The sequence below is a fragment of the Arvicola amphibius genome, chromosome 4 (assembly GCF_903992535.2).
Source record: "Arvicola amphibius chromosome 4, mArvAmp1.2, whole genome shotgun sequence".
Lineage (NCBI taxonomy): Eukaryota > Metazoa > Chordata > Mammalia > Rodentia > Cricetidae > Arvicola > Arvicola amphibius.
This window is the reverse complement of record NC_052050.1, coordinates 77,231,959-77,257,279: the sequence shown is the minus strand read 5'-3', so window position 1 is coordinate 77,257,279 and position 25,321 is coordinate 77,231,959.

The window sequence follows — 25,321 nt, the reverse complement described above, 5'->3', positions numbered from 1 at the left end:
TCTCTCTCTCTCTGCATTTGGTGCCTTTTCCATAAAATATGTGAGCCTGCATTATAATGAGAAATCTTCCAACATCTGAGCACTCCCAATTAATTTAAAATTGAAGTCTGTGCCAATTAAGCAAAATATGTCAATAGGTCAGCAACCATGTGTGCATCTGCTATAGGAACATTGACTTTTACACAAATTAGTAAATGGCAAAGGGCCAGGAAATTCATCATATCCTAAGGTAGCCTGCAGTTGCTGTTGGTTTTGGCTGACCCTTTTCATGGCCATAAACACTGTGTAGCATGAAGATTTTTCATTATTATTTTATCTTCGCTTGTAAAAAATTATTTCACAAATCAAATTAATGGGTATAGGCCTGTACTGAGACTTTAAATCTGGATAAAGAGACACACTTAGCCTGGGAAAGGATACACTGATGTCATTTACTCAATAAATCAGATCTGCAGTCTCCTCTTCCATCACGTTAGAAATTTAGGATATAGTTTGGGCAGGTATCTCAATCTCAGAACTATTAACATTCTGGATCAAATCACGCTTTGTAGTGAACAGCTACCCTATGCCTTAAAGTTGTGTTTGCCAGTACTTTCCTCTGTGGCCTTAAGTAGACTTATCCACCTCCCTGAGTCCCAGCATCCCACCTATGGTACAAGGAAATAGCAGAGCATTAAATGACCGCCAGATCCTTTATGGTATGAATATTCAGAAATTTACCCAGACTGTGATTCCGTGTCACATTGTTCCTAGAAGCCAGGGGTCTGCGAAAGAAGGGGACAGGAAAGACAACTTAAAAGGTACTGATAATTTGCAAATGGTGGCCTATAAGGTGCCAAGATTCTCTCTTAAAAATTCCGGATACTCTGAATGGTCAGGTGGGTTTTATGCTCTTAAAACTTTCTAGTCTCTATTTTACAGCAATTTGGATTTTTAGAAGCTGTGTTTCCTCTTGAAAATTCTTCCTATGTCCAAATTTCTTCTTTGATGTCTGGAAAGATACATGATAACATATAAACTTCACAATCACTAATCCAGCTGTTTTAGTTCTCTCTGTGTTACTGTGGAAAGCACCACCATCGAAAGCAACTTAGGGGAGGGAAGGTTCTATTTGGCTGGTGTTTCATGTTCCAGTCCGTCAATGAGGGAAGTCAGGACAGGAACTCAAGCAGGAACTGACATAGAAACCATTGAAGAACACCACCTGCTGGCTCACTTGCTCGGTGACTTAGGCTCAGCCAGCTTTTTGACAGCCACTCAGACCTGCCTAGGGATGGTGCCACCCACATCGGGCTGGACCCACCTATGTCAATCACCGGTCAAGACAATATCTCACAGGCCTGACCACAGGCAATGTGATCTGGCCAACTCCTTGACTAAGGTTCCCTCTGCTCATGTGACTCTAGGTTGATAGAAGAATTAACAAGTACCTCAGCAATTATGACATTCGGTATTATGTTTGTTTTTCCACCTCCTTTGAATCCCAAACTTGAAGATGTTCTCCTCTTTCTATCTCCAAGATAGACTTGTTGACTCTCCTACTTTGTCTCTGCTTCGTGGATCCATCCATTGCTATCCATCAATAGAACAACTGGTTTCTAACATTTACCCTATTTCCTTTGGTTACAAGCAGCTCAGTAAAAGGATTATATGTGGATCAGAGCTATCAGTAAACCTATAAATAATCCTGAATTTTTTGTTTTGTCTGAAGTATGATGTATTAGTCCCACTCTTCACATTGGTATAATCAAACAGTAATCAGTAAAAACTACGACTACTGCAAAATATGACCTTTGAAACTTTAAGAGCGAATTCATCACCCTCACACACATAAAAAGTCACTGCAAAGAATTTTTTCTTTCTTAAGGGTTCTTGAAACCCAGCAACTGAATTCCATTCCAGGCCTCCAAAGGAGAGCAACAAGGTTATAATTGTCTCACACTTAACTACATGCTTTGCAAAACAGAATAGGCAAAGTCATTTTTATACCATGCATAGAGAATGCAGCCCATTATGAATTCCTATATAGCAGGCTCAATGATTGGCAGAAAGGAGAAATGAGTGCAAGAGCCACATCTAACAGCGATGCTACTCTATCCATGTGAAGCCGAGAGGAGAACACAGCCTTCACTGTTCTGGGCCTGGGCCCCACACTCACAGGCTTGCTATTCTTCTCCTTCACTCCTGGGCCTAGTGAGGCAGCTCCTTGTTGCCTTTTGTTTCATTGGTTACAATTATTTTTTTCTTATATCTCTTCTCTGACTTACTAAATTGTTATTAGCTTAAGGCCTTGCCTTGACATAGTTGGAGAGATGAAAGATGCCTTAGAGAAGAGAAAAGCTTCAGCCATGCTTTACAACAGAAACTATACCGCTCTCAAGGACTGTTTTCCGTAGCTTCTAAAGGAGTCAGCTCAGTAGGGACATCAGCTTTGCTGGGGTAAGTAAAAGCATCCTGGCTTCACAGATACAAAATGGGAATAATTGACTCTAGCATCATGGATCCTAAATTCTGAATCTGGCCCAGGGTATAACTACTTTTTTTTAATGCTGTGTTTGAAATTTTATTTGGCTTGCTGGGCACATGATCCACATAACTTCTCAGATAGAACATTGTATTTTCCTGCAATTGATTTCATTATGATAAGCTGAAGGCAAATGCTATTTCCTTGCGTGACAGAGCTTGCAACGTGGATGTGCCTGAACATGTTTTATGATAAATAATACATCCTGCATTCATCCAGTGTAGCCTGGAAAAGCAGATGGAATTAGAGGCTTGTTCTCAAATAGAAAGAAAGTACAGCTCAGAGGAGAAGAATGAGCTCACTGTATGGCTTTTCATTTCCTCAGGAAAAACGGGAAAGCTGGCACCCTGCAGGGTTTCCAAATAATAACTGGAAACCTGGGAACTTTGGCTTTCCTCTGAGTTCAAAGAGGAAACTATTGTTTAAAAAAAAAATTGCTCCTGATGGTCAGCTATGCCCTCCAGAAAAAGCTTTGTGCCCATAGGTAGGTCTCTGGTAAGTACCTTCAACCGAATCTTTTTTTTTTTCTGGTGTGCCATCAGGCCAGTGGTACACCATCTCTAGTCACAAGGTGAAAGGTCAGTTTTGAAAGAAATCATTGGGGAGCCGAAAGTTACATCTCCAGCAATGCATGTTCATAGAAGTCACTCTACTCTGCTTTATAATTCTGGCTACAGGAGTCAGAATGGAGCTTGACTTTGCTCACCAGCCTGGCACCTGTTTCTTTCTTCTCCCCTGCCCCTCTGTTTTCGGATCTTGCAAATGTAGTCCGGGAGCACGTGGAGTGTTATTCCATTAATCCATGCGCTGTTACATTAAGCTATTAATCAGGCAAAGCACAGATGTTGTTTTCTTTCTACATGTTTCTATAATTACCCTTAATAACACCGACTGAGCTTCTCAAATCATTGCCATCGATGGCTTTTTAAAACTGCGTCAGATGTTTCATTTCTTCGGCTCTCTACCCATTGATGCTGGATCTCTGCCTGACTGGACGAGGAGCTCTTAGGTTTCCCAGTGTGTCTCTTGAAGACTGTAGCAGGGAACTGTACATAGGCGTGAATTAAAAGGCCCTTCCCTGAAGGTTGAAGGCTACATTGCTGAGTTTACAATCAAACCATATTCTCCTTAGGCTCAGAAGGGTGTTATCTTTTGAGGCATATGACATTTATAATCGGGCTGCAGGAGGTTAGCGTTCCAAAAAATCTGAGCTCGGAGGAAGACGGGAGTTTGGTGCAACTGCCTGCTTTTAACGGGGTGAAACTCAGATCTAGAGAAATGAGATCTGAGTTACTTTTAAGCAAAATGCAAGAGCTCGAGGCTTGGGTCTACTGCCTGGTGATTCTCCACAGTATCTAACACATGACAAGGAAAAAAAAGTGCCCTATTTGACTCAAGTAGACTCATGCAGGCTGGATTTCCTGTAACTGGCTTTATGTACTCACTCTCCAAAACGGAAAACTTGACTAGACATTCATAAGTCATGCTGGGAATGTAGGGAGCTCTTTGTTTGCTGATTATAATGAATTTCTCCTTTTTCGGTGACATTGACATCTAAAGAGCTAAAACTTCTGGCGCTGTTTTATCCTCTCATATTTTCATTTATTTTTTTCTCTACATTACACATGCTTAAGATTGAGTAGAGTTGTTTGTGATAGTCTATGCCTTTAATCCCAAAACTTGGGAACTGTTGGCACCTCTCAGACCCTTTATTAGTTGTGCAATTCATATTCTCTCTCTCTCTGTCTCTCTCTGTCTCTCTCTGTCTCTCTCTGTCTCTCTCTGTCTCTCTCTGTCTCTCTCTGTCTCTCTCTCTCTCTCTCTCTCTCTCTCTCTCTCTGTGTGTGTGTGTGTGTGTGTGTGTGTGTGTGGTGTATGTGTGTACTTGCACATGCCTGTATATCCTTAAGACAAGAGGTCACCCTCGGAAGTTGCTCCATAGCCATCCACCTTGTTTTTCTTGTTGTTCACTTTTGATTGCTTGCTTTGTTTTAAGAAGGACCTTGCACTAGTGTCTGGGATTCACTGGATCTGCTAGGTTGACTGGCCAGGGAGCCCCAGTGATCCATCATCTGTCTCCGCCTCTGCCTCCATGATGCTTGAATCACAAGCACTCATCGTCATGCCTGGGTTGTTTTTTTTTTTCTGTTTGTTTGTTGTGTTTTTAACATGGGGCATGGATTCTAAACTCAGGTCCTCATGATTGATCAGTAAACACTTAATCAACCGAGTTTTCCTCCTAGCTCGGTGCTAGTTTCTCACCCTGACTTTTCTCATCTGCCAAATGACAGTGAGGCTGACATTATAATAGAGGAAGCCTGACAAATGAAATATGGGTGTCATTGTCCTCAGAACTCACGAGGTTTTTACCACATAAACATTCCCTAAAACCTGCTTTATATATAATATATATATATTCTTAGAGAATTTCATACATGTATATAATATAAATTAATTAGTATTTTGATTATATCTACCCCTTATTCCATCCCCTACTGCTCCCAGACTCCTCCCTCTCCCATACCCCCATTCTCTTTGATTTTTTTTTGGTCCAATTGGTGCTGCACATATGCACATGGGTGGGTGTGTGGTGCCATCCACCTTAGGAATATGGGCAACTTCCCAGGAGCCACATCTCCAAAATAAACTGACTTATTCCTCTCTGCCAGGAGCCATCAATTTAAACAGCTCCTCCGCTTGGGTAGGGTCTGGTGTCAAGCCTGAGTTCAATACCAGTTTGCTATATGACCTTCGCGGTGTATTTATTTGCTTGGTTGATGGATGATAATGAAGAAAGAAATGAGATGAAAGGTCCTTCTAATTCTTAATATGTGTCGGTACATGCATACTGGGCATAGATGTGAACATATACAGATAATACATTTTGTATCCCCTATGAGTATGGCTTTGGTCTCACTAGCTCTATTCCCCCGACATCAGACTCAAGTACTTGAGAATAACATTGAAAATAGATGACTGTGTTGGAAAAATAAAAAAAAAAATCAAGACATGAAGAATGCGGAGAGAGCTGTACATGTCAGAGCTCAAAGGTAATTTCGGTGTATTTTATTATCATCTGTCAAACTTAAAGCATTGCTGAGACTAGAAAATAGATTGTCACAGAGGTTTCTGAGGACAATGGTTTCCCCGAGTTGGTGTAAATATATTCAGAGAGACTTGTTTCCACTTAATAACCCACGTTTTTCCTCCAGAATCACTGGTGCGTTCACTTACAGCATTTGAAAGGCAGTTTGTCCTCTGCTGTCAAGTGAAGTTGATAGAATAACAGAAAAAAAAAACTGAAAAATTCAATCAGATCTTGTTACTTCTCCAGGGGCTTTCTTGACTACTTATTCTATTTAAGGAGGAAGGAAGGGAACATAGCATTTCTTCGGTCTTGTACAAGTTCCAACACAGTTGAACAGGATGATTTCTCCCTGGCAGACGCCACCTAGAAGTTCTCCCCTCAGCATGCCATGACATGGATGTTGGGGTGGGGGTGGGAGGTGCAGTGAAGCCATGTCTAAAGGACTACTTCAACACTGTAATGCTATGATGTCAGCAATTGTACTCATCAGCTTACTTATTGTTTATGATGTTATTGTTGATCTACACACTTAAAATATAAATAAGAAAGCAATAATGAGAATTTTTTCCCTAATCATAAAATAAAATTTTGTACTGACCTTCAAGTAAATATTAAAGCGGTTTAACCCATTTGATTGAGTAGGCATTTAGTTAAGAATTACTGGGGGTTGGAGAGATGGCTCAGGAGTTAAGAGCACTGGCTGCTCTTCCAGAGGTCCTGAGTTCAATTCCCAGCAACCACATGGTGGCTCACAACCATCTATGATGAAATCTGGTGCCCTCTTCTAATGGGCAGGCATACATGCAGTCAGAATGCTGTATACGTAACAAATGAATAAATCTTTTTTTTAAAAAAAAAAAAAAGAATTACTGCTTAGGGCAAGGGTTCAAATTCTTTCCAGTCTCCTTATCTGTAATCGAAGAATACAGTGTCATAGCTTCACAAAATTGTGAAGAGGAAGATGATCATGTTGAAAATCACCAGAACAGATAACACTCCCTGAGTTCTCACTTATCTGCCAATGTTTGTCCAAGGGTTCTGCCCATTGATGGTCATTGACATTCATCATTTAGCTCTGTGGGATAGCCATGGGAATTAATCAGCTTGACCATCATGATGTGGAAGGAAGGGGGAGTCTGGCTCCCCTCATCTTTAGGACTTACTCTTCTGTTTTCAGTCATGTGTTATGTGAGTACCCATGTCAGGGAGCTCAGAACAGCTTGTAACACTGCTCCCAAACTTCTGCCACCCACTTCTGGCATCCATGAGCACATGCATGCACCCACACAGAGATGTGCACATAGACATATAATTTTAATCTAAAACCTTTTTATATAAACATGTGCGCATCTAAAATCTAGTCATAAAAACATGGCTGCCAAATACTCTACCATTTTGTGAGATACCTCTTCACTCTGCCCATTGTTTGCATTGCTGGGCAAAAAATTCTTAACTTCATGAAATCCCAGCAGTCAATGCTTGTTACTATTTCTTGAACTTGGAAGTGTTTTCCTGAAAGCCTTTGTCTGTATATCTTAAAGGGCACTGTCTTTGCTTTTCCTATAGCTGTTTCAGAGTTCCATGTCTTACATTAAAGTCTTGTGATCCGTTTTGAATAAATTTTTGTGCAAGGTGAGAGACATGAAATCTAGTCCACTCTGCTATGCATGGATACTTGGTTTTCCCAGCACCATTTCTGTGGATTGTTTTTCACTTTTGTCAGAAATTAAGTGGAAGTTCCAGAATAGGCTTATTTCTGGAGTTTCAATTCCATTAATCTGCATGTCTGTTTTTGTGCCCCTAGCATGCTGGTTCTGTTATTAAATTAATTTTGTAGCATAATTTGAGAGTGAGTGTTATGATACCTCCACCATTAAATTTTTTCTGTTCAAGATTATTTTGGATATTTAGGATTCCATACTAATTTTAGTATTTTTTTCTAGTTCTGTGAAGAATGTTACTGAAAGTCACATGGAGACTGCATTAAATCTGTAAATCATTTTCAATAATACACATTTTCGTGATTAGTTCTGTTGGTCTATGAACATCTTTATATCTTCTAGAGTCTTCAATTTCTTCCTACAGTGTTTAAAACTTTTTATTGTACGGATTTTTTTACCTCTAGCTAGGTTTATTCTAACTCTTGTTTTTAAAGGCTATTGTTAGCAAGCATGTCTTTCTGTTAAGTGATTAAACAAATACAAACAGTAATATATAATGAATAAGCAAGGTTTGAAAGGGTATTGTATTTATAAAAAGGAGAAGCTAATTCAGGAAATGAGCCATGAAAACTAGCTTCCCTGGTCCAAAAGAACTAGACAGCAGTCAATTGCCCAGGGTATCAAACATCGCTAGAAATAAAACAAGAGTGATATCAGAACACCTAGTTAGAGTGAACACAGTAGAGACAGTGGGAGAAAGAATCCCAGGTAAAGTCTCAGATTTTTGTATGTTAATTTTTGAATTCAGCTACTTTGCTCAGAAGGTTTTAGGTCTGAAGTTTTCTGGTGGAGTCTTTAGGGGTGCATTGTTGTTTTTGTTTGAGTGTGTATATGTTTGTATATGTGTACATGCATGTATGCATATGAAGGTGTACATGAACATCTGTGTACAGATGTGCAAAGGCCAGAAGACAACTGCTCATGTTATTCCAGAAAATATTATCCTCCTTTTGCTGGTAGAATGAGGTCTCTTATTGGCCTGGAACAGGACAAGTAGGCTCAACTGGCTTGCCAGCAGGCTCCATTATCTCCCTGCATGTGCTGCCCCAGTGTTAGAAATATAAGGCTATGCCATGTCATCATGGCCAGACTTCTTATGTGGTTTCTGAAAAGCAAAACCAGGTCCACATGTTGGTACTTGACTAATGAACTGTCTTTCTAGATCCATATTTCAGAAGCTCTGAGAGCAGGGTCATATCATCCATAAATAAAGGACCATATAGTTTCTCCCTTCATATATGTCTCCTTTTCATTTCTTCTGTTCAATTGCTCTAGCTAACAGTCCTTGTACTCTATTCAAGAATGAGGGGAAGAGAGACAGCTGATTGCATTTCTAGCTTTAGAGGAAATGCTTTCAGTATTTCTTCAATCATTATGTTACCTATATATTTGTCATATGTGGGGTTTATTATGTTTCTTTCCTTCCTACTCACATTGAGGGTTTTATCATGCACGATCTTGAACTTTGCCAGAGACATTTTCTGAACCTTGTTGAAATAACTGAGTAATTTCTGTCCCTACATCTACGTACGTATTATGTTACATTAACTGATTTGCATATGTAGAAATTTTCTTCCATTCTGAGACTGAAATAAAATTGACCCTGTTGTTTGATCTTTTTAGTGTGTTGTTGAATTCAGTTTTGCAAGTGTCTTACTGAACGTTTCTATTCATCAGAAAAAAATAAGGTAGAATCTTCCTTTATGGTTGTGTTATTATACAGCTTGAATATCAGGGTGATTCTTGCTTCATTAATCGAATTTTATAGCACTCCTTTCCTTTCTTTGTTAAGAAGCTTTAGGAGATTTATTATTAGATTTTTGTCTTAAGAATTGGTAGAACTCAGCCAAGAATCTATCTAGCCCTAGGCTTTTGTTGTTACAAGACTAATAATGCTTCAATCTCATGCTCATTATAGATCTGTTTATGTTGTTTGTATTGTGTTGATTTAATTTTAGCAGGTTACAGGTGTCTAGAAATCCAACCATTTCTTCTGAATTTCCAGTTTATTAGAATTTACGGTTTTTTTTAAATATTACCTAATGATTTTCTGAGTTCCATTAGTATCTTTCATAATGTCCCCTTTTCATCTCGAATTTTATGGATTTGTGGTCTTTTATTTTGGTTAGTTTGAGCAAGAATTTGTCAGTCTTATTTTTCTATTCCAAGGGCAAATTACGTTTCATTTATTCTTTGTAGTGTTTCTTTTAGTCTCTTCTTCATTAATCTCTACCCTAGTCTTTATTTTCCCTCTGTCTATTAGTGTGGATTTGTCTTTGTAAGAGAAAAGTTTATAGCTATGAGTGCTTACTTAAAAAGAACTCAGAGGCTTCAAATAAATAATTTAATGATGGAACTCAAGGCCATAGAAAAATAAGGATGACTCAAACTCAAGTCTTACCAGCTTCTGTGGGTTGTGCCTGCTGACCCTGACTCATGGATTGCATGTTGAATAATGCTGTAATTTTATTATATATATATATACATATATATATTAAAAGAAAAATCTGTTTTATATATGTTTGCATTCTCTTCTCTTCCCATTACAAATGTATTCTCCTTCAGTTTAGGGTACAAATAATCATAAACTAATAAAAATCTTTTAAAGGAGAGCCTAGACATAGGATGAAAATTGTACTGCTGAAGCATTTGGATAAGGTGGAGAAAAGAAGGCCATGTATACATGAGTCATTTTATTACTTCTTTAAATGTTTTGTAAGATGTGTTTTATTTTTAATTATGTGTTTGTGTATAGGAGAGGTATGGGTAGCTATGAATGCAGGTCCCTATGGAGGCCAGAAGAGGGTATCAGACATCCCAGGAGCTAGAGTTACAGGCATCTGTGAGGCACCCAGTGTGGGTGCTAGGAACAAACTCTGACCTTTTGCAAAAGAAATAATTACTACTAACTACTGCTCCACCTTTCCAGATTCTTCCCACCTCGTTTTTAGTTAAGTAGGAATTAGATGCCTTCCATGGCATCATGTTTGATGCACTATGGAAGGAGCAACAAATGAGATACGGTCCATGTCCTTCCTAAACTCTTGATCTAGCCCGAGATGTAGGAATGCAAACCCGTAATTACAGATTAGTGGATAAGGTATTGAAGGAAGACAAAAGATAATAGTCTTTCATCTGTCATTTCACCTTCCTATAGTCATAGTTACACCATTCCATCACAATCCAAAAATGTTACATTGAAAATTCCAGAAATATTCAATAGATTCTTTAAATAAACCTTATAACAGTAAAATGTTACAATTGTTTGGTTTTATTGTTTTTTAGGATACCTAATCTATTAATTATGCTATAATGAATAGGTAGAAAAAGTATATACAGAATTCACTACTATACTTCCTTATAGTTGTTATATAAGTGTGTGGCTCACAACAATAGGGTCTTGGAATGTGTCTTCCCCAGGTATATAGGGACTACAACATTTAATCTGACTTCAGTTTCAAAGGGGGTTCAACAACTGATGTGAACTCTATTAAACTTTGTTGTTCCTATTTTGTTTTAGTCCTTAGTGCTAGGCCAGCGATACAGCTCAGTGGATAAAGGACCTTGCCACCAAGCCTAATGACACTAACTCATCCCCAGAATCCCCCGGCGAAGGAAAGACTCAAACCCCAAAAAATCATCACCAAACATTCACATGTGGACTGTGGTACACACAAACACGTACACACACTTTTTGAAAACAGAAAAATAGTTGAAGGCCAAAGTCCCCTCAGGAAAGATTGTACAGTCCTTTATTTTGCATTCCTGATAGCAGTGCCTATGGGAGTCTGTTCACCCACAGCCCAGAGAAAGCTGATTGTCAGGCTCTGAACTTTCACCTGTCTGAGCAATGAGAAATAACATGTCAATGAGATGTAACTAGCATTATGTCTCAGTGAAAGTGATGTTGAATATCACTTCATACATTCAAGACCCATGTCTATATCATTTTATACATTTTGTATTTATTCCCTCTGCCCATGTTTCAATAGTATTATAATTTGTTTTTCTTTCTAGTATTAAATATTTTATTTGTTAAGGATACTGAACTTTTTCTGTGGTATGTTGGGAATACTACTTATTTGCAGTTGGTTTTGACTTATCTCAGGGTGAGTTTGCCATATATAATGAATTTATTAATCTGCTTTCACATCTAAACTTCTAGGTATAATTACTCCATAGGTCCAAATTAGAGGAATTTTTGCCCAGATTTCCTCCTAGTGCTGGAAAAGATTTTTAATGTATATTTTGAATGATGATTCATTTAGAGTTTCTTTTTGTAAATAAAAATAAATTAGAACTATTTTAATTTTTAAAATAATATTTTTAAATTGTTATCTAGCTGACTAGCACCATTCATTAAAAACACATTCTTTTAAAATTGTTTTTTTAGTTTATATGTGTGTTCCTGTTTTTCTATCTATGCACCACATGTATGTAATGCCCAACATTTGTCCTGGGAACCAAACCCAGGTCCTTTGCAAAAGGTCGAACCATCTCTCCAACTCTAAAAACGCAATCTAAAAAATCATCATCATTATCATCGACAACACCATCATTATCTTACAATCTTTTCTCCAGAAAACCCAGGGCATCACTTTGTGACACATTGGGTTTCTAAATCAACTTTATTCTTGATCTCTCTGTCTCATAGTAAACCAGTGACACACAGTTACCTGAAGAGACTATAGTACCAAAAGATGCCATGAGCTCAGACAGACCCCTACAGCTTTCTCTGGTCACTGTTCTCCTACCAAGTCTTATATCACTTTTGAATTTTATTTAAAAAGTCAATATATCTAATTTAGTAGCAAAGTTTGTGTTTTGTTGGAAATGCATTATACTTAAAATTAAAATTTTTTTGGTTTTTCGAGACAGGGTTTCTCTGTGGCTTTAGAGCCTGTTCTGGAACTAGCTCTTGTAGACCAGGCTGGCCTCGAACTCACAGAGATCCGCCTGCCTCTGCCTCCCGAGTGCTGGGATTAAAGGCGTGCGCCACCACCACCCAGCTTAAAATTAAATTAAGAGTAAAAGTAGGATCTTGACTGCATTGATATGCATTGAACAGGAATGAAAGACACCCCATCACTTGTTCCTACCAGTTTTAGTGTCATTCAGCAAAACTTGAAGTTTTGTCTATATTTAGTCTATATTTTAGTCTCTATATTTTAAAATTTTTAGTTTTCCTAAATGTTTCACTTTCCTACCTCTGTTTTATTTTTATTAAATATTTTATTTAAGAGTCATGCATGTAATGTGTTTGGATCCAATCCACTGACCCCCATTGCATCCTCTCCAAATCCTTTCCTATTTCCTCCTCCTTTTCCTTCCAAATTTCATGTGCTTTCTCTCTTTTTAAAATTCAATATCCATTGAGCCTATTTAGGGCTACCTACATGTGCATGGATCGAGAACTAACTATAGAAGCATGAGTAGCCCAGGGGCCTGCACTCATAAAGAAAAGTGACCATCTCTCTGCCATCAGCTGCCAATAGCTGGGCAGGTCTCCATAACCACCAGCATCCCCATCCATGCTGAGATCTTTCACTGGTCTGACCTTCAGCAACTCTTATTCATGGAAGTCTAAGCCATTATGAGTTCATATCTGTAGCTAAACTGTCATATCTAGCAAAGCTTGCTACCTACAGACACCCACTTCCTATCTTTCTTACATGATTTTAGCCTCTCTGTTCTACAATGATCCCTGAGCCTCAGGAGAAGTGGGTGTAATATAGATGTCCCAGTTAGAACCAAGTACTTCCCTGTCTCTTAGTCTGTGTATGCTGACTAGTGGCCGGTCTGTGTATTAATCACCATCTACTTCAAAGGGAAGTTTCTCTGATAATGGTTAAGAGATGTACAAATCTATGGGCAGAAAGATAAAATCTTTAAGGGGTAGTTTAATATTGTGTCTGTTTAGCAGAATAATAGTATTAGGTTCTCTCCTAAGGTCTACAACCTAATTAGTTCAATTAGGGTTTGTTTGTTTGTTTGTTATTTGTTATTATACATCAGATACAGATACCATACATGAGTCTATCTTTGGGCTTTACATAAAAAATCACTTTACAGAAAGTGATTGCTTATGCCCATAGTATTTCTACCACAATCACAGCAATGGGTGTATCTTCCTGGGACTGTAACTGCTACAGCTTACAGGCTTCACAGCTAGGTGAGAATGAGGTTGGCTTTCATCCCCTGGCAGCATACATGGCACCTAATGGTACTATTAAAGCTTTCCAGTAGGAATGAATTTTTGAGGTTGGTACCAGTTTGGTTTTTCCATGCACTCTAACTATGGTATGTGGTGTTACCACCAAGTTCAGGAGGACAATTAAGAGGAATGGTAATAGTCTGCAATGTCTGGGAAGGACCCAGTGACCAAAAACACAAAAAGAGGTAACCCATATATGTTTCTGGACTTTTTACTTCTGGGGAAGGAAGGCATCCTCCCCATCCCTACCCCACCCCTGTTATATAGTAACTCCACACAAGCATCTTTTACACATGTACATGTATATACTTTAGGAAGTGTTTACATTATTGTTTCCATAAGACATTTTTAAAGGGCTTTAATGTTAGTCATTCTTCCCCATAAACCCTCTTGTACCCTGCTCTTCCATTACCCACAATTTATCCCTTCTTGTTCCATTATTCCCTATTTCCCCTTATTTCTGCCTGCATCCTTATCCCCCATTGTTGTTTTAAATAGGGTATTTTTACACATTGCATCCACTAATGACACTTATCTACCTCCACATAATTGTTATGTTTTTATTGTGAAGTACAGTTTGAAAGTATAGAATTTTATGGTTTTGTCATCAAGTCTAATCTGTTCAGTAATATTCCAACTTCTTACTTACAGTTTTCACTTACTGAATAAATATATATCTCTTCCTTTACTTTTAACATTTTTCAAGTCATCACATTTTATTAATAGATATGTGGCTTAGTGGGGGAGCATTTACCTACTATAATCATATCCCAACAGTTCTGCACATTATGATTTAAAAGATGGTACTTTATTCTTTTTGACTGAATAATAATGTGTTGTCTGCTGAGGAGAGCAAAGAGGACAGGAGATATAGGAAATTTTAGTAATGGGTACCAATTAATACAGTTACAAGAAAGAAGTGCGGGGAGATAGCTATAGTTACATACTACACACACACACACACACACACACACACACACACATACATACACACATGCATGCATACATACATACATACATACATACATATATACATATATATCCTAATGATACCACACATAAAGAAATGACAGACAAAAACACTATTGTCCTAATTTGGTCAACTCTTTTTCTACACAAGTGATAAAATATCACATTGTACCTGTTCAATATGTACAAATATTGCATGTTAATCAAAATATATTATTTAATTAAACCACAGATAGATAGATGTGGAAGGCCAAAGAAAATATTTGAATGGTGTTTTTAAATAAAGGACACACTTTCACATGCTTCCTTGGCATCTATAAAGTGCTTGTTTAACTCTAATTCTTGACTTTGAAAGTCCTGGTTGAGGACTATGAGGCTCTCCGAGAAGACATGGAACGGGACTTGGCTGTGCAAGTGAAGATGGCCGGTCTCACCTGACAGAGGAAGGTCCACCTACTGAGCTTTTCCTTGTTTCCACATTATGATTTGAGAGCTGTCGCCACACCTCATCCCGCTGATCTATTCAGGCCTGATTTCTTGTGTTCCCTGGATAACTCTAGCAGGAATGAGAATAAGGGTAAAGTCTAAACCCATGAGTAACATATCTAATATAAGAAAATTCTAAAAGGGAAATCTTGTTCCAACTGTCCCATGTGATTTTCCAACCTGGTGCTCCAAAAGCAGGAGAGAAGCATTAAGAATTAGCGGTGTATTCTTTAGAAACCCAAGATTTTAAAATGTGAGTCAGATCCTTTTACAAAGACAAAGTTGTCTTAAAGAGCATCTAATTGTGAATTAATTGCCCAGGATCTAATTGTGCCCACAGTCTGAGTACACATCACTGAATCCTGATGTGGAAGAATATGGCTCTGGTAACTTTGATCACACATTTGAGACCTAAACACCTTTATGAACAGGAATGATTAATCCACTCTAGTGAACCAATAATAAGCACTGGGATATCTTCAAGGCAAGAATGAGACTGATCATGGGGAAATAACGGAGAAAGTTCTCCTTGGATAAGGCATGAAGCAGATTGTTATATATTTGAAAAACAGAAGTCACAAATTTCAGCAATTTATGTGCTGCTCTGTAAGCACTGCCTGTTTTCTGCAGGATGGCATCTTTGTTAGGGACTATTAACTTGAGGGAGGATAACGAACAACAAATGATATTTTAATGACTGGCAAAAAAAAATGTGTGACATTTACTATAATTTCACTGGGAACAACGTACCTTGGCAAAAAGGCTTCATCATACTTCAGAAGCTCTGCTGTGTTTTGAAGTCATGACATGTCTTAGGAAGAGAAACACTAATATGCTTTTCCCTTTCAGTGTTTATCTCAACAAACATTTAACAAGGTTCTGCTATGATAATAGCACGGCAGAATGCTAGTGACTAAAAGGCCGGAGAGAAAAATAAAATAGAAGCCTTGGTCTCAAAGCATTTTTGGACTTGTGAAGAATATTCTAAAATCATCTCTATTTTATATCAACTAATAGCAGTAGGTACACAAACAATCCACTTAATGTCCACCATCACTGGCCTTTTAAACATTTGCTTTTAAAACCTCCTTAGTTGGGAAAAGAAAATCCTTCCCCCCCCCTCCACATACACACAAACACAAACTTTCTTAGACCAGTAAGATGATTTGGAGCCTTGAAAGAATTTAACCAACGCTGAGAGAAAACAATAGAGAACTGACTGATGAGATGCAATACTTTTGATCGCCTGGCTAGGTGACAAGGCTGTAGTCTCATATACCTAGAAATCAAACAAGGATTTTTGCAAAGAATTATCATAATGCAAAACCCTAAAGACATTTTCAGTTTGATCAATGGAATCTTCAACTTTTACTACAATGGGAAGAGAACCTATTAGAACAGGCTTCATAGTCCAGAGAATTACAAGGAACAATGGAAGTATAGAATACGAGAAGAGGATTATATCTGGTGGCTTAAGACCAGTACTGAAGGAACAGGAAGCATTTAACCTGAGTCCTAAAGATATGATTAGTTGGAAGAACTAAATATATGAAGCTCTGAGCTTCTTGAAACCTTGTGCTGGGAAATGATGTTTTTTTTCTTGACCTGTTTTTTTTAAAAAAGAAAAGAAAAAAAAAAAAACAAATGAAGAATCAAATGCTGCAAGTGGTCCTCGGAGGGGGTCACTCAATAAGCAAGGAAGTAAAGAGGCTGCCGCGCGACCAGGGCTCTGGAAAGTTCACTCTGAAAGCACAGAATAAAGGACGAAATAGAAGCAGGGCGACCACATGACCTCATTTTGTCCTAGACAGTAAATGGCCTGTTGATGAGCGCATGACAGGCATTCCACAAATACTTCCCTTGATCACAGCAAGTCTGCCACAGCCAGGAATCTGTGGAAGCTAGAAAAACAGATAAATAACCCATTGTTTCCAAGGAACTTAATTGTAACTTGGTTCTGAGAATCAATCAAGGTTCATTTCAGGAAATGGTTTCCATTGTTTTTTTTTTTTTTTTTTTTTTTTTTCCAGGATACCAATAATAAGGACCGTGTTTAAAAGGAGCAATACAGCATATAAGAAAGTTCATAAAAACTAACATTTCTCTCTCTTATCTTTGTTTCTCTTTATTTTTCTTTATTTCTTCTTTCTTTCATCCCCACATGACCTTGGTTTTTAACTATCTTTATTATAAAAATAACTTGGAAATAAGTAACAACACCACACACAAAATTCATCCAGACCCAAGGTCTATACAACTTAATGAACGTCTTGAACACAACTAGAATTGGCACTCAGCCCTGAAACTGTGAAACTTCACATTAAACATTGTATTTTCCGTATCAAATATATTTTATGTGCTTACCCACCACAAAAACAAAGGACAGACTTACAATTGGAAAACCAATTAGTTTTTATGTCTCTTTTCATAACTCATGCCTATTACCTGAATTCACATTGGCTTTATTTTCTTATTTCTACTAAGACTCAGTCTCTAGGAAACCAGAATATTCAGGCAGACATTGTATGTGACTACCCCCAATAAGTACTAGAACCTGTGAAGGACCTAGTGTTAAATATTTTTCTGACAGACAAACCTCTCTGCCAATGCAATAATCCAAATCAGATCAAATTAGGCCGAATTAGAAGATGTCTTGGTTTAATGGATGCCAGCACTCCCTGGTGGCCCCCAGGAAAACATGGTGGGGTTGGGGGACCAGAACAACCACTGGAGAGTGAAAAGGGGAGACCATGTGTTCATTCTCTGGGGGGTCAGTTTAAATAGCCTGTAGACAGAGACCCAAAGATAGGACATGAGGTTAGTTGTACAGGTGAGAGGTCAAAGAAAACAACATATTTTATAAGATTTCACCTGAGTAGCAGTTATGGAAGACATATGTCCCTCTTTTCATTTTCTTCTTGTCCCCTTTTGCTTCCCCCTCCCTTGTAGCCAGTTGCCAGGAAAAAGCTGAACTCTTTGCAACTACAAAACCACAAGCTACACACCTGGGCTGACTCCTCCACAGACGGAGTCTGTTTCTGAGCTAGCATTCAAAACCTAGAGTGACAATTCAATGTAATATTTTTGCTCCCATCTCTATAAACAGGAATTATCCCTGTCATATCTGCTTTTGTGCATATTTTTATTATCATGGATACATTAATTGGACACATTTAAAGGGGTTCAGTATATTGCCATATATGCACACATCATAGGCTAATCAAACACAGCCTCCCATTCTCCACCTGCCCTTCACTTTCCCTACAAGCCATTATTCTTCTGTCAGGTCTACATTTTTCAGCTTTCATATGTTAGACAGACTATGTGGTACTTGCCTTTAAGTGTTTCTTTTGTCTAAATAGTCCTTTACCACATAAAGCCTGTTTTCCTTTCCTATTGTTACAGTTAGGATTTCTACTGCTATGAAGAGACACCATAACCATGGCAACTCTTCTGAAGGAAAACATTTAATTGGGGCTGACTTACAGATTCAGAGGTTTAGTCCGTTATCATCATAGTGGTACATGGTGGCGTGCAGGCAGACATGAAGCTGGAGAAGGGGCCAAGGTTCTACATCTTGATCAATAGGCAACAGGAAGTGAACTGTGTACCACACTGGGCATGCCTTGAGCACATGAGACCGTAAAGCTCACCCCACAGTGGCACTATTCCTCCAACAAGGCCATACCTATCCCAACAAAGCCACACCTCCTAATAGTGCCACTCGCTATGGGCCAAGCATTCAAACACTTGAGTCTATGGGGGCCATTCCTATTCAAACCACACCTATCCGTCTATTCATGGGGACCTAGGTTGATGCCTATTATGAATGTGCCACAAAAAAAGTCGTGTACATTCAGATAGCTCTGTTGTATGCTGACCTGCCAAATGTTTGTGACTGTTCATCAAAATCCAGGATAACTGGATTATGAAGCAGATCTATTTTCGCTTTCTTGACCCTACTGCTCTCTACAGTTACTATGCTACTTTGCATTCCTTATGTATAGGAGTTTCTAATTTTCCATATAGTTGCCAATATTTATTACCTTTTATCATTTTTGTATAAGCTGTCCTTATCAGGATGAGATGCTGTCTTGTAGTTTTGATTTGCATTCGTCTGTTTGCTAAACCTATTAAGCGTTTTTCATATGCTTAAATATTTATATTCCTTCTTCTGAAATAATCTATCCCCATTATTTTTGCATTTAAATACTTGTTATTTTTGTGCTAAAGGGTTGCTGCATTCCTTGTTTTCTCTGGATTCAACTAATGTCAGATGAAGAACAGACAGATGGTTTCTTCCTTTAGGTACACTGATTTTCATTCTCTGTTTCTTTTGCTATGCAGCAGCTTTTTAGAATGGTGGCATAGTTAGCTTCAGCTGTCAATTTAACACAAACCTAAAGTCACCTGGGAAGCGGGAACCGCAACTGGAGAACTTGCCAGATCAGATGGGTCTGTGATCATGTTTGGGGGAATTTTTCAAATTGCTTATTAGTGGAGAAGGGCCCACTGTAAACAGTTCCATCCCTGGGCAGGTGGGCCTGAATGCTGAAAATTATAGTGGAGCAAGCCAGAGGGAGTAGGCCAGTAAGTAGCTGCTGCTTCAAGCTTGTGCTTTTAGTTCCTGCCTCGGCCTCTTTAGATGATGAGCTATATAGCCTGTAAATATAAACCCCTTTCCTCCTCAAGCAGCTTTTGGTCTTGGTATTTGTCACAGCAACAGAAAGAAAACTCAGCCAGTTGTAATCTTACTTGTCATCTTTTTGCTCTTGCTTCCTGTGGGGTTTCTTTGTGGGAAGAGTTATCCAGAAAATGGTTGCCCTGTATCAAGGCCGTAAGTGTTTCTTCTGTAGACTGTTATGGATGTTTTAGAGTCTTGATCTTTGTGGCTGTTTGGCCTAGGTTGGACACAAAATAATCATTGTCCTCCTCAGTCAGAACACCTATGATCATGCTCACAAGACCCTCTCAAGATTGGGTCTGCTAATATTCCCACATAGAAAGGCAAGAGGAGTCAAGACAGATAAAGGCGTCCCTTCTTTCCCCAAGGATATAGACGTAGTTAACAATTGCTGGAAGGGAGGGAGTCTTTGGTATTGCCTTAGTCACTGTTCTATTTCTGTGAAGACACACCATGACCAAGGCAACTCGTATTAGAAAAAACATTTAATTGGAGACTTGCTTACACTTTCAGAGGTTCAGTCCATTATCATCACTGCAGGGAGTATGGCAGCATGCAGGCCAGCCCTGGAGCAATAGCTAAGAGCTACCTCCTTATCCAAAGACTACCTCCCTTGAGCTTTTGAAACATTAAAGCTCACCCCCAGGACACACTCCCTCAGACAAGGCCACATCTAATCCTTTTTTTTTTTTCTCATGGTTTATTTTTTTTATATTTAAAAATTTCCATCTCCTTCCCTCCTCCTCCCCCCTCCCTCCCCTCCTCCTCCCCCTTCCCTCCCCTCCTTCTTCCCTTTCCCTCCCCTCCCCTCCACCCATACCTCCCCTCCCTCCCTCTCAAGGCCAAGGAGCCATCAGGGTTCCCCACTCTACGCTAAGACCAAGGTCCTCCCAACTCCCCCCAGGTCCAGGAAGGTGATCGACCAAGCTGAGAAGGCTCCCACAGAGCCCGTCCATGCAGAAGAATCAGAGCCCAGAGCCATTGTCCTTTGCTTCTCAGTCAGCCCCCGCTGTTGGCCACATTCAGAGAGACGGGTTTGGTCGCATGATCCATCAGTCCCATTCCAACTGGAGTTGGTGATCTCCCATTAGTTCTGTCCCACCGTCTCCATGAGTGAACGCACCCCTCTCATTCCTGACTTTCTCCCTCATGTTCTCGCTCCTTCTGCTCCTCATCAGGACCTTGGGAGCTCAGTCCAGTGCTCCAATGTGGGGCTCAGTCACCTTCCCCATCTGTCGCCAGATGGAGGTTCCCTCACGGTCCTGACTTTCTTTCTCATGTTCTCTCTCCTTCTGCTCCTCATCAGGACCTTGGGAGCTCAGTCCGGTGCTCCAATGTGGGGCTCTGTCATTTTCTTCATCTATCGTCAGGTGGAGGTTCTATGGTGATATGCAAGAAATTCATCAGTATGGCTATAGCCTATAAATTTGGGATCCTTGAGAAGATAATAAGAAGGTGAACTCCCAAAAAAAGATATAGTAATCCTCCTGGATATTGGAAGTAGACACGATCGCCAGGCAAAATTGGGAACTTGAGGGTTGGGCAAGACTGGGCCAAGGGAAGATGGGGAGAGAAAAGTGTGAAGGGGAGAACGGGGGGAGCTCGGAGGAATGGGGTGCTTGGGATATAGGAAGGGTGGATATGGGAGCAGGGAAGCATATATCTTAATTTAAGGAGCTACCTGAGGGTTGTCAAGAGACTTGACCCTAGAGGGGTTCCCAGGTTTCCAAGGAGACGCCCCCAGTTAGTTCCTTGGACAGCTGAGGAGAGGGAGCCTGAAAAGGCCAGTTCCTATAGCCATACATCTAATCCTTTTAATCCTATCAAAAAGTTCCACTCCCTGGCGACTAAGCATTCAAATATATGAACCAATAGAACCGTTCTTATTCAAACCACCACAGATGCAGTCCATTCTTCTGTAAGTAACTTTTTATCTGTGTTAGGTAGATTTCTATCTTTGGTCTATCATATCATTACTCTCTCTATGAATAGGAAGACTATTCTTAAATCACACAATAGACTTACATTTGGTGCTTTGGTTCATCTTGAGGTTTTACTTTTCCCTTTCAGGTATCTTGGACTTTGGGCATCTTTATGGTATTTCATGTTGTATTAGTTAGAGTCGTCTAAGGCTCCTGCATGAGGATGTCCATTTATTTCCCAAGATTGAGGAAACTTTTTATAATTATTTCATTAAGTAGATTTTCTATGACTTTCACGTTTCACTTCCTAGTATTCCAAATGGAAGACTTCCCCTTTGGTTCCTAGTTGTTTTTCTGGTGTCTTTGCCTATCTCATAATATATTTTATACTGAGAACTATTTATAAAGAAACAAAATTAAGCGAGTATCAACTCCTTCAAATGAGAGTATTCCTTCCTCTTCAGTCCACTGATGTGGAAATGCATGTTGATTGATCATCTAATTTTTAATTAAAGTGGATTTAGGATATACTGTAACTGTAGTCAAAGAAATTCACCACTCACATCAAAACATATGAAAGCAAAGTCAGTGTTGCTTCCCTCAGAGTGTCAGAGACCAGCAGTCGTCTTAAGATTTCTCTGTAGTCTACAAGCCAGCTTCCAGCTCTCCAAAGTGTCGGAGACCTTTTCTCTCTATTCTTTACTGCCCAAGTATATGCCTTTGAGAAACTAGATGGTTCTCTTTGCTCTCAAGCCCCATATATATGTTTTTGTGTCTTGTAAAAATCGATCTCACAGGTTAGCTGCTCCAAGTCTTCAGCAGAGAGCTGTTGGACATTTAGTGAATGCCACATGGCACACAAAGAAGGTCTCTCCAGGTCTCCTACTACATCTCAGTACTCACCACATTAACCCTGCGCCCCTGGAGAAGGTTGTGTAGGAGAGGGTTAGAAAATGAAGGCAGGTTTGCTTCAGCTGGGAAACACTCAGGTCTCTTATTCCGCTGCTCATGAGAAGACTGTCACAAATGGGTCTTGTTTCCCCTTAGACTCTCTGTGACTACTATGGGTCATCTTTCTCCATGCCTTGTGTACAGGCACCACTCAACCTAGGAGTTGAGGTTTCTGTGTCCTTACTGGTAAGTTTCTCTTAGAAGTAGGCCCCTAACTTATCTGGTCTGTCTCCATATTAGGAAATGAGGAAAAGTCTTACAAATTTTCTATATTTTAGAAGCAAAATATTATATAATGAAATTGGAAGCCAGTGTCCTTGTTCCCTATATGTGTGCATAAACACATTTGTTTCTCTCTGTGTATGATGATGCAACTGACTTTGAAAATAAATATTAATCTCTCTATGCATTATTTTTATAAATTGAATTCTTTTCCAATGCTATGTTCAGTATATATTCTCTCATCAGCAGTCATAGCTTCCTCATTCTTTTGAATATTTGCACAGTATTCCAACAAATGGGTAAACTATCTTTTCCTCAAGCAGTTTTTTTTAGTTTGTTTGTTTTTGTTTGTTTGTTTGTTTTTTACTGAGGGACAGACAGTTAAGTATACTACAAGTAGCATAGGTATGAAAAGTTCACCAAGGTGTTCAGGTTTAGGGATGTCACTAAGGTTTAATTCACTAAAAGGAAAATACTGGGTTTGAAATTCTTACCGCCTTTTGAAAGCAAGCATTAAGTACAACCTAATATCTCATATTGCTGTAAGTAACAGTGATGAAATTTAAGTAAAATCTATCCAATATCAAGATCTGCCTTTAACCATTACACTATTCGACTCTGTGTGTACATGTATACACATGTAAGGACAGAAATGATCTAAAACTTAACAGTTATTGCTTTGATTTGTCAGATAAACTAAGAGTGAGAGTTGAGGTCCATTGTTGTAGGAGGCCACGAGTTAGTTCCTGGCTGCTCAGCCCCAAAATAATCACACAGAAACTGTATTAATTAAATCACTGCTTGGTCCATTAGCTCTAGCTTCTTATTGGCTAACTCTTACATCTTGATTTAACCCATTTCTATTAATCTGTGTATTGCCATGTGACTGTGGCTTACTGGGTTAAGTTCTGGCGTCTGTCTCTGGTGGGGCTACATGGCTTCTCCCTGACTTGGCCTTCTTTCTCCCAGCATTCAGTTTAGTTTTCCCTACCTAGCTAAGTTCTGCCTTGCTGTAGACCAAAGCAGTTTCTTTATTAACCAATGGTATTCACAGCATAGAGAGGGGAATCCCACATCAGTCCATCTATCTAGTCCTATCACCTATCTTCTTCTAATGGGTCCTCTGTATCATTCATCAGCATCTCTTACAGAATATTTGAAAGAAATCTGCACTGCAGATAAGGGATTCAAGAGTTCTCTGAGCTAAAAAGAAAAACCCAGCTCAGAGTTCCTTGTATTGAAATTTGGCTCAATTCCTAATGAATTTAGAGAATGTGAAGAACACAGTTTCTCTGTGGATAACCAATCAATATAAGCACAAAGGAAGACTGAGATTAAATTTCATCTAGATAACATGCTTGAGAAAGTAAAACACAATTTTTTAAAGCTCAAAAAGACCCTCAGTCTATTTGACCCGGTGTCGTGGTTAATTCATTTCATGCAGAAAACACCCATTCACTCCGCAAAAATTCTTCAAACATTTCCCTTCCAAGCCATTGTGTTCACTATCACAATACCTACACGAACACATGGTAATTAGAAAAAACAAGTGAACTCTTGAATTTGGAAAGTTTATAAGGATGTGGGGGAAAAACACCAAAAATGTGTGCTACCAACTTCTAGTGCACAAAGAACCAGCAGGAAATAATTTAAATAGCATTGGTGAGATGAATTTTCTAGAAATCTCATATTCTCTTTCAACAGGTATTAGGTAAATAAGTATTATATTGTAGCTATAACTGATTCCTGGGAACATGAGGGGGAGTGGGGCATTTCTGACCTCAAACTACATAACTGAGTGGGGAAGACATAAATGTGATTATAACCACACACTTTATTTATATAATAGTAGAATAAGCAAATAGGTGAAAAGAAATCCTGGAGATTTGTTTCATCTTCATCCCTAATGCAGGCAGCTGGTTGAGAGGCTGTGTATGTAGCCTCTGGGATATTAGAGCATCACAGGCCAGTGTTCTATTTACCATGAGGATACAAGGTACGGAGAGAAGGTACCTTGACCAAAACTATGTTTGGACAGGCTGAAACTAAGAATGTCTTGACACCCCAGGCAAATGCCTTGTCAAACACAAGTGAGACCTCTGTTAGATGTATCTAAGGACCTGTTCCCTTCTCTGACCCAGGTCTTTTCCTGGAAACAGTTGCAGCAAATGATGGTTCTACTCCTGGAGGTCAGAGGCTGGGAAAACAATTGTGAGCATGCCCCAGGTCTTGCCAGAAGCCAAAGGAAACGCAAACTGTTTGAAATGAACATTTTTATTGTTGAGTTTGACATGGTACTCTTATGTTTTGCCATTAGAGACATCCACCACGAGGTCAGAACTGCCTCATTTGCTAGACTCCCCTTCCTGCCTTAAGAGAAATTCAAGTAAATAGGTGCTATTTTTCTGAGAAAGAATAGAAAATAAAAAAACAACATTCTGCTAAAGGGACCTCTTATTGCTAGACTGGTAAGAACTGCCATCATTTCCAAGAATTAGTTTTTTAACTCCCTTATTATGCATCAAATAATGAAAGTAAGA